This window comes from Triplophysa rosa, linkage group LG6 (genome assembly GCF_024868665.1).
Source record: "Triplophysa rosa linkage group LG6, Trosa_1v2, whole genome shotgun sequence".
Taxonomy (NCBI): Eukaryota; Metazoa; Chordata; class Actinopteri; order Cypriniformes; family Nemacheilidae; genus Triplophysa; species Triplophysa rosa.
The window spans coordinates 1,823,031-1,836,855 of NC_079895.1; the positions used below are offsets into that span (position 1 = coordinate 1,823,031).

At 37.8% G+C, this 13,825-nt stretch overlaps 1 protein-coding gene across 5 annotated transcripts in view; it reads right to left on the minus strand.

Moving 5' to 3' along the window:
- b3galt1b (UDP-Gal:betaGlcNAc beta 1,3-galactosyltransferase, polypeptide 1b) overlaps window positions 1–13,825 on the minus strand; it is a 114,088-nt gene that overhangs the window by 86,063 nt on the left and 14,200 nt on the right. For 2 of the 5 annotated variants that reach the window (XM_057336308.1, XM_057336305.1), the window contains exon 2: window positions 2,918–3,008. The exons of the other annotated variants lie outside the window; for them this stretch is intronic. The gene's annotated coding sequence lies outside the window, so the exon portion shown is untranslated. The remainder of the gene's footprint in view (window positions 1–2,917; window positions 3,009–13,825) is intronic. 5 annotated transcript variants of the gene reach the window in all.

The window sequence follows — 13,825 nt, forward strand, 5'->3', positions numbered from 1 at the left end:
CCGCTTCACCGGAAGTTTTAACCAATTTCATTATTACAGTAGCGCCCTCCGGAAACTTGTGGATAGACAAAACGTGCACATGAGCCATTGAATTTCCAGTTCTTGCAATATTCAAAGTATGTATAATATATCACATATATGTAAGGAATAATTGAATTATTCCAAAATAATGCACACCCAGAGCTGGTGATGCGGCCACGGCGCGTCAATAATTCCACTTATACCACGCTTAATAAGCGGAATTAATAAATGCACACCCGTAGAACATTAGCCAGCCAATCAGAATCAAGCATTACACAGCCCCGTGGTATAATTAATTATATCTAATTGTCTATATACAACAAGAAAGCACTGTGATTATTTGGAAAAACTGGATTGCATTAACTCCTTCATTGCATGAAGTCACATATCTCTTTGATATCTCAATTATTTCTCCTAGATATCAATGAAGTTAAATTTAAAGCAAATTTGCTCAAGTCTCATGTCATATTTATCCAGAGAAAAAGAGTCCATTACCATTAGAGTTTCAGAAGAGGTGTCAAGAATGTGTCAAACTGAGCTCAGATTTGTCAAGTTTACCATCACAAGTCAATATTATCGAAGATCTCAATATGAACTCATCACATTTACCTCCACATCTTCATGTATCTCATGTGTCTCATGTTTAATTTTTGATTACTGAGACTAAATTGATACTTGAAACTGAAACGCAAGTGAGAACTCATCAAATCTCCCGAGCTATGAAAGAGCAACATCCGAGCAATAACATTTACCCGTGTGTTAATTCTGCAGAATCTCACAGGAGACACGGGTCATGACGCAGTGCTAAACACCCCCACATCACATCAGCATCTACTGCTCAAGTCATCAGAAACCACAAACTGGAAATTAGTTACGGCAGCTTTGTTGCTGCAGATCGAAGGACGCTGCTTAACTCCTGCGCACATTATGAGAAAAGACATTACAGAGCAAATGAAGCAGAATAGATGAGAACTGAGCATAAGGTCAAAGAACCATTATAAGTCACATCAAAACAGGCTTTCATTTAGCCGGACGGCTCACGACACGCGTGTCTGCGCATGTGCAGCAGACAGACAGATGTGGCCTGTCTCATTAAACTGACAGCTGGCTATTGAGCTCACTGCTGGACCTTTGGGCCGTTTGGTGAAATGGGTGAGAGTGCATTATAGTCATGTTTCATAATTGAGCATCTGGACTCTTCAGAGTCTCAAGCTTGTCATTTCTGCACCAACTCTGAGCGCGCACACGTACATCCAGCGCAGCAGCTGTTAATCCACACGCAGACCGGGAGCTCTGCCGCAGAGTAATCGCATTTCTCCATGTTCACCGAATATTTACAGTGTCAGATAAGTGGGATGCTGGTTTAGCGTGTTTCAGGAGCTCATCTAGAGGTTTGTATGTTTGCAGCGATGCAGTTTCCAGACTTAAATCCACCCATACTTTTATCATATTTAAAATAAGCTAAAAAACTAGGTCAGGTCAAACACGTCCACAAATACGTGATTACGTCGATTGCCACAGAAAAAGACCAAATGTTAATTTAATCATAATTTCTAGATGTATTGTGGTCATTCCAATCAAACCTCAGGAGTGACATAAAGTCATCCAACAGCAACGTGAAAGACTGACAGCATGACAAGACACGTGAAAACTGTGATAAGAGAATTCAGATTATCACATAAAAAAGTCATTTTTGAAACACGTGTACAAACGTTACTGTTGTATTGCTTAAGGTGAATATGAACTCGGGTTTTTTTTTGCAGTATTTGAGGTCTTAAAAAACACAGAGCATCTTTTCTGTTATTTTCTCCAGTTTTCATTTTCTGCAAATAAATGCAAATAGAAACAATATATTTATTTGAAATTCGTTAGTATTTCACAGAATAAAATAAACAAAACCACATACCTATAAAAATGTAATTCAGAAAAACTGAAAATAATTTTTAAATGGTCTCTTATTTTTTTTATACATCAAAATCTAAATATCTAAAATAGCAATTATTTTATTCATACAGTATTGGTATTTTAGTACTAATTATATATTAAATTTATGTTATTTATAAGAATAAGTTGTCATAACCAATCTTTCACCTGTGTAGGAGTTTTTAGTCTGAACAGTTTGTTCATAATTTGGACTACATTGGTCCACGTGCAACCATCTATGACAACACAATGTAAGATGTATAGCCTACATAAAACGCTATCAATATATTTTTTAGTACAATATGCTAGTGTTTCCTCAGTTGATGCAAACAGCCCTACAGTACATCCAGCCAATGACAGGAATAAATGGAAAGACATCCGAAATCCCAGGTGCTCTGAACGCTGACAGGAGGTGAGGTCCGGCTATGCATATTCTGCCCTTCATTTGCATACATTATACTGTACAAACCTTTTTTTTCAAAGACAATCAGAGTGTTCAAGGACACGGGAAGATCAAACTGATTCATTATCATTTTTCATATTAACAGTACAGCAGGTCCCACGCACGGCCGAGTTAAATCTCTGTGTACCTCAAGGAGGCTTTGAGCGGGATAATGACTCTAATATGATTTGAGTTGTATGATAATTGAATTTGAGCAAATGAAGGTCAGTCTTTGTAGATTCTGCAGAGGAGGATGAGGTGCTGAGCTCAAATTAAACAGCGTACGTATCCATAGGCGCTTAACAATGAATGAAGAAACTGTAGAAATTATACACCAGACTAATGGATCTAAACACCGTGTGTTTCTTAACAGAGAATTCACTGGAGGCAGTTCCTGAAAACACCAGGTGTGTGAGACTAAAATATGAGCACAAGGTAAAACATTTACTCAAATAAAAAGTCCAAATATCTAGCCAAGTAAATAAGTTTCTATATTAAATTATAAAAAGGAAATGTAAACTTTTTTCTTACCCAGAGGAAACTTTTTTTGCTTTGAGGTTGCAATTTTATATCTCAGGAGATTTCGTTTCAGTATCAATTTAGACTCCTTCTCCTACAACTGCTGATGAGAAATAAAAAAGAAACGAATGAGACTGTTGAAACACATGAAGAGATCTTCAATAATATTGTGGTAACACTTCACATTAAGGTTCCCTTTATAAAGCATTTATAAATGTGTTCATTAATGATTAATAAGTCATTTACAAATGCATTATAAAGCAGTTATAACTGCGTAAATAAAAAGGGATTTTAACTAAATACCTGCCAAATAGTGAGCCATTTTTAACTCACATGTTATACATGCTTAATAAATGTATTTATTCATTATTTATTTGCAAAATAGGCTGTCAGACTGGAGACTGTAGGGTGTTATGTTGGTTTTTCTTATTATTGTATATTTCATAAATGGTTCACATGAATCCACTATATTTAGGCACACTTTCATGGTTTGCTAACATTTATAACTCTTAACATTTTTTTTCAAGTTTGGTGTTTTGAAGTTGTGAATGAATACTTCACAGGCATCCACTTTTCTTTAAAGTGCACTTTCATGGGCGGTCAATACTTCTAAATGTATGAGTCACATCAAAGATGTAGCCTTGTGAGCAAGCATTCTGTTTCTACAATACATCATAAATAAATGTTTTCTGGTTTTGATTAACTATTGGAAGTAATTGAATCATTAATAAAACATCATAAACAAACAAGTTTACAACAACCTTATTGAATTTAGTGTTAAAAAGTGATCAAAAGTTTGATGAATTTATCTTGATAAGCAAGAAAAAACTGCTCTGGATAAGCATCTTGATCTGAAGGCATCCTGGAGGGCACCGTAAGACATTCGGAATCGGATCAGATAAGCAACATGGTTTGAAAAGTGACACAAGATATAGAATATTTCTGTTTATATATTTTCTATTTATATATGATATGATATTTTGCAAACAACATCAAGATAATAATGAATCTGCTTTCGAGTCAAATAAATGATGAATAAATATATTTATGAAGTATTTGTAACATGTGAGTTAAAAATGGCTCACTATTTGTGTCACGGTAGTGGACAGAACCCAAACGCAGACAGTGAAACGGTTATCAAATAGACTTTAATATACAATAAACACAAAACAAAACCCACTAGGGGGCAAAACCACGAAACAATAAACTAATACTTGACAGAGAACAAAAGAGGTATTTTTGCAAAACAAACCGCACAAGACAGAAAACACCAGGGCCTTAAATAAGGAACCAAATCAAGCATGGAACAGGTGAGGGGCATGAAACCATAAGAAGATAATTAAAGAGGTAACGAGAGGGCAGGGACACAGAAGAGACCGGAGAGCTCGTGGCATGCCGAACCCAGCGATGCCTACGAGCTTCCACACAGAACACGTGGTACTGTCATGATCCTGCCCTAGGACTAGAAAAACTTGACAAGACGAGGCAGAACCATAACAATGTGGCAGGTATTTGGTTAGAATCCCCCTTTTTATTCATGCGGTTATAACTGCTTTATAATGCATTTGTAAATGACTTATTAATCATTAATGAACACATTTATAAATGCTTTATGAAGGGAACCTTAATGTGAAGTGTTACCAATATTGTCTTTTGATTGCAGACTTACAGAGTTCATGTTGAGATGCTCAATAATATTGACCTTTGTTTGCAGATTTGATGAATTTAAGCTTAGTTTGTGACATTGTTGACATCTCTTCTGAAACTTGAATGCAATGCGAAAAATATCTGAGACACAGATGAGAAGTTTCCATTTGTTGTCTATGTAATCGTATTGCTGTCTAGGAGAAATAGTTAAGATATTAAAGACATATTAAAGTGATTTTTGTCTTGTGGGTTAGCATTTAATATAGACTTGCTGTAACATGCCTCTCGATTTAAAACTAACTTCAATGCACAAGTTTCTTAAAACACTTCGTCAACATGACTATAAAATGGACTCCCTCCAGTTTTTTTAAATGAACATTGCCCATCACATTGCACACATTTTCTAACCTCGTGCTATTAAAAAGTTTTTTTAATAAAATAAAAGAACATTCTATCCTCTGAAACCTCTTTCCTCTTTAACGTCGACTTACAGTAATGAAGTAAAATTACTGTAGTACTGTGCACCCCTGGATACCACATCTGCAGTCATCACAAAAAGAGCTTGACGTTGCATTTTTACGAAAATCTCAGCACAGAATCAGAAGCAAAGATGTCTGTGTTATTTCATATTTCATGTCTCCATCGTGTGTTATTCATCTGATATAAATGTCACTGCTGTGTCCCCTGCTGCGGCTCGCCACACACTACATTAACATTTACACAAATACGCAGTATTATTAACACATTTTCTTCTTTTATTTGGATCCACAAGACAAGCTACAAAAACAGAATCCAAATACCTGGGGAAGTCAAGATGACAGGTACTCATGGCTGACATACATTCACAATTGCTTATATTCATAACATTTCACAATCAAGGGTAGATGAAACATCTTGGTTTCCATATTTGCATGCTCCCTATGGCTGAGACTGAACACAATTTTGCGAGTTTTTTTGCTTTCTCTTTTGGCAATCCACTCAACTTCCTTTGATCACATGCTTATGCACATGACCTAAACGTCCAACCACACAGGAAATTAAGTTACAATGATAGTCAAGTCAATGGATAGCTTCAACCAATGGCTGATATTTCAGTAGTTTGAAAAGATAACAAGTATCCAAGTTCAGATCAAAACAACAGCCAACCTCAATGACCAATACACAATTTACAATCACAATGTCAGGAGCATTTGGTATGATTTTAAAATAGCCTCTGTCATCTATGTTGTGATGTAGCCAGTTCAATTCAACAGCAGTATGTTGGTAAATCTTACTGTTTTTATGTGTTGTTTCCAAATCCTTTACAATCAGATCAACCAGGCTATCGTGTCTGGCCACATACAGTCCTTTATAACAGCAGCATCCATTGAAGATGTGAGCAACTGTTTCATTTTTCTGTTGATTTTGATGTAACAGGCAATGGGGGTTGTACTTTCATGGATACCACGTTGACAGATTGTGCAGATTGTAATCGTGCTTTAATCATAAAAATTAGAATATCCTCTGAGATTGAAGAATTTGTCAAGGCAGAATGGGATACTGAATGGTCAGCTGATTGAAGAAATTATAAATTTCCATGTAGTTTCAAGTCCATCCAGTGCTGGGCATTTTGGGTTCTCTTGAGGTGAAAAAGTGAAGCTCTTATATTGTTGGTCAGTAGTTGACAAGGTTCACTTTCAGTGTTGAGTACCGCTAGAGTAAAGATATGCGGGTCTGTTATTATGTTCTCATTAAGCGCCACTACCGCCCCGTCAGGTCCCTGCCAAGAGAGCTGCAGTCCTGTATGCTGGCAGAGATCATATAAGTCCAGCCAATCAGAGCGTACGCCAAATCCGGTTGCTTTAATATCTAGTTTTCCATTTGGTCTTAATTTAAATCCAAGAAATTGGGCCTCATTGCGCGCGGCGGCCGGTATCTTGCGCCATTGTAGATGTAGAAAAAGTGACTCACGTGCCAACTCTCTGACAGATGTGTCGCTGTTATTGAGCATGTCAAGAAGACACACACACACACACACACACACACAGAAAACACGTCTAAGCTGTTACTTAAAGAGACAGTTCACCCAAAAATGAAAATTCATCATTTACTCACTCCAAAGTTCACTCTTTTAAAAAAAGGTGCTTCAAAAGGTTCTTAGATGCCATAGAACCTTTTGGTTACATAAAAACCTTTAACATCTGAAGAACATTTCTATTTCACAAAAGGTTCTTTGTGGCGGAAAAAGGTTCTTCAGATTATAAAAAAGTAAGAAAGAGATGATAATAATGCATGTTATTAAATGGCGCCTTTCAAAACACCCAAGGTCACCTCACAAACAGGCAAAATAAAAGTACAAATGCACAAGACAAAAAAAACCAACACAACAAATACACAGATAAAATGCAGTAAAGACTCAGTAGAGCATATTATAAAAAAGCCTGAGTAAAAAGATACGCCTTAAGACGTGTTTTAAAAGTCCGCAAGCAATCGCTGTTTCGTAAAGCTAAGGGAATGGAGTTCCATAGGCGGGAGGCAGTACAGTTAAAAGATCTCGAACCCATGGTAGTGAGTCGAATCTGAGGTACCACAAGAGAAATTGAAGATGAAGACCTGAGATCACGTGAAGGGGTGTAAACGTGAAGAAGTTCAGTAAGATATTGGGGTGCAAGATTATGGAGTGCCTTGTAAGCAAGTAACACTTAACATGTACTCGATATTTTACTGGAAGCCAGTGCAATTGCTGGAGAACTGGAGAAATGTGCACAGTAGAAGGTGTTCTAGAAAGAACACGAGCTGTAGAATTCTGAACCAACTGGAGCTTGTATAGAAATTTGGAGGGAACACCAGTGAGAAGGGCATTATAATAGTCTATACATATATAGTAGTCTATACGTGCAGTATTGTTGGTTGAGAGAGAAGAACAAAGACGGTTAATATTACGTAGGTGGAAATATGCAGTCCGCGTGATATTATTAATTTGAGTTTCAAAGGATAGTGTGCCATCCATGATAACAAGCAAGCTTTTAACCTCTGAGGAAGGATGGATTGCATTATTGTCAATGTGCAGGAAAAAATGATTAGATTTAGACAAAACAGATCTAGTACCAACGAGTAGGGCCTCAGTTTTGTCACCATTTAATTTCAAGAAATTAGCTGAAAGCCAATCTTAAATTTCAGCTAGACAACTGGACAGAAATGGTGGAGGAAAAGAACCAGTGGGTTTAGCAGACAGGTACAGTTGGGTGTCGTCCGCATAACAGTGAAAATGAATACCATGCTTCCTTAAAATGTAACCAACAGGGAGTATATAATTAATGAACAAGAGTGGGCCCAAAACAGGACCCTGGGGAACACCAGTGGTGACTGTAGATGGTTCTAAAGAACCTTTGACTGAATGGTTCTTTGTGGAACCAAAAATGATTCTTCTATGGAATCACTGTGAAGAACCTTTTAAGTACCTTTATTTTTAAGATTAACATTTTCCTAAAACAACAAGCAAACTTTAAAATAAAAATAACAGTATGCATTCTGAATGGCTTTTCCTATTGCGACTCGAGGATCCTAAACTCTCGGGCAGTTATGGAATAGTTTTAACTCCTGTAGAGTGTTTTAAGAGCAGCATTAAAGTTTCTGTTGGATTAGACGTAACTCAATGGAAGCCCATTACACCCTCGCTTTATTTGACGACAACCGAAATGTTTCTATGGCAAATTAAACGTTTTCCAGACATAAAAAAGCATTTTCCATTACCAATATCATTTAATCCTGAACTGGTCTTAATCTTTTGTGCGGCTGTCTAGTCCTGAATGTGTTTTCTGCAGGGGTCTGGAGGTGTTGAATTGACTGTGTTGGTGATGTGCGAGTCGGCCTGAAGCCACTAAAGCCGTGAGGATTATCGGCAAAGCCGCTGAGACACACAGAGACAGGGCTGTCTCTATGTGTCTCAGGGGTTCAGGAAGTGATGTCATGATGTCATTCTCAGAGCCTAATAAGTGTAAAATAAATGACAACAACATCAATTTAAATACAGTAGGCCTATATGCATACACAGTTATTGAAAGCATCGCTGTTAGAAAAAACTTTAAACATATGGTCCATACTGGCTCTACTTCATAATATCTTTAGTCTTGCTTATACAGGCATCATAAACAAAGAAGAATTGATCACTTCATGTTGTTCAGCGTGCCTCTAAAGGCTGAATATAAATGAGAGGAATGAGAAAATATTTTTCTCCTCAGACCTACGGGACAGCGGTAAATATGATTTCTCCCTGAACTGATAAATATAAGCGAATAAGGCTTCATAAAAAGATGATAAAGAAGAGCTCACAGAAGCGCTGTTTCTTTTTAAAGCTCTCTGTCATTACCGTAACAGTTTTATTGAAAACTATTCATAACGCTGACATTATCACCTAACCGTATGCTGATTTTCAATGTTTAGACTCGAACAGAATGTTGAAGTGCTGAAGTCACAGGGTTCATAAAAATCAGGAATGGTTGGCTTTGATGAATGAACTTTAATGACCTGCTGGGAGGATAGCATGAAAAACAGAATGGATTGGATTTTGTTTTCACTCCTCTATCATACGCACACGGACTGTCTGTAGAAAGAGTCAATGACAGATTGTGTGAGGTTTATTTAAGGATAACCAGATGTATTTATTCCATATGTGAATCTGAATGATCATCTTTAAAGGAGTAGTTCACTTTAAAATAAAAATGTCATGATAATCACTCACCCACATGTCAAACAAGCCGTACGTGTGTTTAAGGTCAAAATTTCAGTTTCATCGCAGCTTCAAAAGCCTCCACACGACACCAGCCAATGAATAAGGGTGTTTGCAAAACGATTGGTCATTTTTTAAATTTTCTTGGAAAATGACTAATCATTTCGCTAGACAACACCCTTATTCAGTCGTTTAGAGCCTTTTGAAACTGAAATACGGACCTTAACTAACAGCCCCCCCGTTTAAGTGCATTATAAGGATAAGCTTTCCTCAAAAGCCTCAATTTGTTTTCGACAGAAGAATTAAACACACAGGCTTGTGACATTTTAATTTGAAAGTGAACTACTCCTTTAACCACAGAACTACCATGAATCAATGATATGTGTTTGATATCAACAATACCATCATGTTTCACAGCAGAAATCCTGAAGATCTATGATCAGAGACGTACTTCCAAAAACAAGATATCTTAGAAAGTGAATAAGCACTTTAGCCAGCACTAGGATTAGGTAAGAAATGGCAACTTTATAGCAACACACATGCGCACACACAACAATAGCAGCTAAACACACGCACGCACACACAGCAGCTTCACATTAACCACAATTATACTTAATAGTTCAGTATACTGTCAGTGACAGAATAATGTGTTAATATGTACGATCATCCTAATGCGGTTTGTTCTGTTTAAATTACTACATGCAAGAGCGACAGACTATTGTGTGCGCTGAAGAAAAGAGCTGAAGGGTCATCCACAGTATATAATTAAAGTAAAGAAACCCCCCGACACTTATTGAGTTTCAGCAGCATATAATCCAGGGTGAAGAACACACGGCACAACGATGCAAACATCTCTTACAAGTCAGTTTGTGTCGTTTCATCCATCAATCAACACAAAACACGTCAAACACTTTATTTATAGACATCATATTTACCAAGCAGTATATCATTTAAAGTCAATGTGAAATGCTGTTGGCAACTCATTTGATTCTGCAACATGACATTAATTCTGCAGCGTGACAGGTTAAACATTATATTCAAGGGAAACATGTAGGATTTGATTTGATCCATTAGGGAATGACTGGACTCTGAGAAATGGTTTAACATGTGTAACAGTGCAAAGAGTGCCAACAAGATACACGTTAAAGTTTAATACTGTGTTTATGGTTGCATGCGGCCCGCAAACTCCTGCCTCTGTGACATGAATCAAATTTCTTTCTTTCTCAGATTATCAACAACTAAAGTAAGTCAAACCAACTTTCACTCCCCACAGATCATATCGTCGCTGTCGGGCGGAAACCTCCTATGTCCAAATTTGGTCAATTTCATATTTTTTCACAAATCGATGCTATTGGTCAGTCCCCATGTGGGTCTGTTATTTTTACAAATTATTAACCAATCTAAAGTGTTGAAAATAGCTTGAGAGCAAATCTCTCAACTCCATTGGACACTTCAACTGTCTGAGAAGTCTCGTAACTCCACCTCTTCTTCACTCCGCGGGAGCTTCTCGGTATTACGTCTCCTGATTTAAAGTTTTTTAGACAATAACGAGTGAAAATAGTTAGGTTAGATACACTTGAGTAGGCCTGAAAAATCGATAGCTGTAATGCTTTGGTGCAGAAGGAAGCCCGTGAGCCACGAAGGAAAGTTTGCGAGCAGATTTGGCCAATTTCCGCCTATTAGACAGCCTAGTCAGCTCATCGTTTTTTTGTATTACATCACTTATAGTTCTTAAACCTTTAAAATAAAGTTGAGGAAGATGTATGTAACCACAGTCGTTAGCTTTGGTTAACGATTGAATCCTTTTCTCTTGTCAAGAGGCTCAACGCGACCGCAGACTTTGATGAACACTGCTGGCAGTCTGTGTCCGTACCATTCTTATCAATGACGGCGTAATCTCGTATCTCCCTGCTCCCAAGACATAAACCTTGTATCTCCGATTAAACATGGTTTTGGGGAAATGTTGTGTTAATGTTGGTACACAACAGTATATGATAGCAATATAAGGTATAATACCAACTTTAACGATACAATGTTTAATAACTCAAATAATATGCAGTTTTTTTAATTTCCTGAAAAATAATGGTTTTGGAGATGCGAGGATTCCGCCCGACAGTGACGATATCAGACTTCATGCTTATTTTATTATCTGACATGAGATGTGTTCTGGCCTTTCATCTACATAAGATGAATCGTTTTTCAAACACAACCTGATGTAATAATCACAATGTCATTTCCAGACGACAGAAGCCCTTTTCTCCGTCTGGTCCGGCCTCCTCACAGATGCTCGAACCCTCTGCATTCTCTGAATACGTCTCGAACCTTCAGATGCAAATATAGACAAAGCACTGGTCTTACAGTATAGATGCGATCGGACAACGCTCTGAACCTCAAAAGGCTCAAATTCCAAGGAATCAAGTGTGTCTTCTGTGATGAGGGCTACAAAAACATACTGTAACCTTCAAAACCAGTCTGAAAAGAGCACAGCGCTGTATTTCATTTCACGTGCCAAGAGGGTGTTTACACAGAGCAGCAAAAACTCACACAGAGGGTACAAAACGGTCATAATAAACTCCATTATCATTCAGTGTTATGGTACAAAAACTTTGCATTGTAAGTGGATCAGGGGAAAAAATAAGCAGGATGCAAACAAATAAGTGATGGGTTTGAGTGACTTGATAAATAAGCATTTCCTTGCCAAACAAATATCAAAACAAGAACAGCAGGTCAAGACCTTAATAACATATGAAGAATTATGGAAGCAGCACGAGGATGTTTAATGAACAGATCTGTGTGAATAAATACAAACACACATCTCATCGTTCTTGAAATCACCAGATTAAGTGTACACAACTGTATTCACCCCAGTTCAATTCAAGTTTATTTATATAGCGCTTACAGCGTTGCATTGTTTCAAAGCAGCTTTAAGTGAAGAAAAGAAAACACAGAAAAGAGGAAAATTAGCGTCGAGTACAAACAGAGAGGACCATCTTGATAAAAGCAATGTTAATGGAATTTGCAGAAGATAATCTTATTTCAGCAGTCTCCCGGTGAACAAGCCAACACGGCAACAGTGGCAAGGAACCAAAACGCCGATGATAAATAAGAGGAGAAAAAAACCAGGAGTGCCAGTTCTCCTCTGACACATTACAGCTGCAGTCAGTGACTTTTGAGTAAAAGTTAAGTTTATCACTTCACTATAGTTAACAGTACAGAATACTGTAGTGTACACCAACAAAGTGTACTAATTACTATAATATAAGGTATTACAGTACGTTATAGTAAAAACTAAAGTACAGTACAGTATTTATTATGGTTTATCAATTCACTACTACTTTATATACCAGAGAATACTGTAGTATACAGTACGTCAACAAAGTGTACTCATTTTCCTACAGTTTACTACGGTAAAACTAAGGCAGTACAGTATTTACTACAGTTTATCAATTCATTATAGTTAATACTACAGAATACTTTAGTATACATCAACAAAGTGTACTAATGATTATATTATACTACAGGGTGCTACAACTTACTACACTTTACTATAGAAAACACAGTAAAAACTAAGGTATACTACAGTATTTTTTCATGTGGGAGATTGTGCAGATTGCACAAAAAGCAGAACAAATAAAGGTCTGAAGAAGATAAGACCTCATTTGCTCCTGTTATGTTGTATTATGTATATATCGCAAGCACAGAATGTGTGATCACGAGTAACATACTTCATCAACCTAACCAACAACTGTTACCTCTACATTTACATTAATGTCCCATTTATATCTAAATCAAAGGCTTTTCTCTCCACACAGACTCTGTTTGATGCAAGAACTGAAGATGCGTCAAGAATCCGTTCTGTCACATCACATTCAGTCGACCGAATGCCTATAGGCTACAGACGATGAGAATGAAACAGAAGCCAAAAACAGACGCTATCAAACACCTGAACAGGCAGCAAAACAGTCTGTTACCCGCTGCAGAGGAACGAGTGAAGAGCCGCTCATTGTGTCTGGGCTACACAGACGCCGTCCCTGTCAGAGGAAAGAGCTATGAGGGGAAACAGCGAGCGAAAGTGAGAAAAATAAAAAGGGAAACGGGAGAAAAAAACCGAGCAGGTGCGAGGAGGGTCTCTGGTGTAGCGATGTGTTGACGTGTAAACATGCGGCACGCTGACAGGAGCTCGCATGGGCACAAAACTGAGAAAACATCACAGACTCCATCCAAACACTCTCACGGCCGTACGGTTTACTGTGGAAAACGCACTGTCATCCTGAAACTGGCACGGAAGAGCCGGTCTAATCCCAGACTGCCGCCCCAAACACAGCGGCCTCGGATTCACATGCATGACACTGCAGTCCACTGCACAAAGCCAGGCTTTCCACCTCACGACAATCTTATTATTTCACACTCCTCAGGGGAGCAGAACCGTTCTGTTCTTTCAGGCTGAAGAGTGCATGCTGTAATTGCAAAAATGTTCCAATGTAGAGGAGACTGGGGATAGTTGTCACACACGGGGGCGTTGTCACAAAAGATGTATGTCAGTAAAGGCAAATGCATTTTCTATA